This window comes from Eulemur rufifrons, chromosome 2 (genome assembly GCF_041146395.1).
Source record: "Eulemur rufifrons isolate Redbay chromosome 2, OSU_ERuf_1, whole genome shotgun sequence".
In the NCBI taxonomy this organism is placed as follows: Eukaryota; Metazoa; Chordata; class Mammalia; order Primates; family Lemuridae; genus Eulemur; species Eulemur rufifrons.
The window spans coordinates 11347040-11348142 of NC_090984.1; positions in this window are offsets into that span (position 1 = coordinate 11347040).

Genomic DNA, 1103 nt, shown 5'->3' on the forward strand with positions numbered 1-1103 from the left:
TTTGGGGGGAGATTCATCCATATGATTGAGCATTTCAATAGTTCATTCCCCACTGCCAAAGAAAATTCAATGGTTTGCTTAATCGCCTGTTGATGGGCATTTGGGTTGCTTGCAGCTTTGGCCATTATGAATAAAACTACTGTAAAGTTGCTATGAACATTCATGTAAGAGTCTCTATGGAATGTTTCCTTTTCTTTGCTTATGCCTTTCTTGGGTAAATACCTAGGAGTGGAATTCTAGGTCATTAACTATACAAGAGACTGCCTGACCTTTTGCCAAATGGTTTTGCTATTTTACATTCCCAAACGCAGTGTAAGAGAGCCCCACTTGTGCCAGATCCTCGCCAACACTTAGTATGGTCAGTCTTTTTAATTTTAGCTATTTGGGTGGGTGTGCAGTGGTATCTCATGGAAGTTTTAATTTGCCTTTCCCTGATGACTGCATGCTTTTTACCCGCTGCATGGTAAATTCCCTCCTGTGACCGTATCCTCGGGTTGTATCCACTCCCCTGTTGACGGACGCATATGTCGTCACCCATTTTCCACAATAACTATCAAGGCAGCAGGTAACATCCCTTGGTGCGTACACACCATGCACCCACACCTTCGATGGCTTCTCTAGGGTCAATGCCAGAGAGGATTTAATTGCACAGGGTGAACATGGTTTGGTTTTACTCTTTCTGCCACAGAACATTCTGCCCTGAAGCATTTGCTCACTCCATTTAATGTCACCAAACGATAAAATTCTTGCCAGTCTGGTGAATGGAAAACAGCATCTTTTTGTCTGTTCCGTGGCACACGGTCGGTGCTCAGTATTTATTTGATGAACGAATGGATGGATGGATGAATGAGTGAATGACAAGCAGCTCTTTCCTAGCCAGCAGCGCACACCAAGAGGGTCTACTGAGGGCCAAGACTGGAAACAAAGGTAGGGGCCCCACCCCTACCCGGGCCAGGCCCCGCCCCTAGCCCAGCCCCCGGCCCGCTCGGGGCTCCCATTGGTGGCGACGCGTGTGGGCGGGCCCGGAGGGCGGGGCGGGGCCGCGGCCCGGGGCGGGGCGCTGCAGCCCGCCGAGCCTCCCGCCCGCCCGGGCTGGGGTCGCG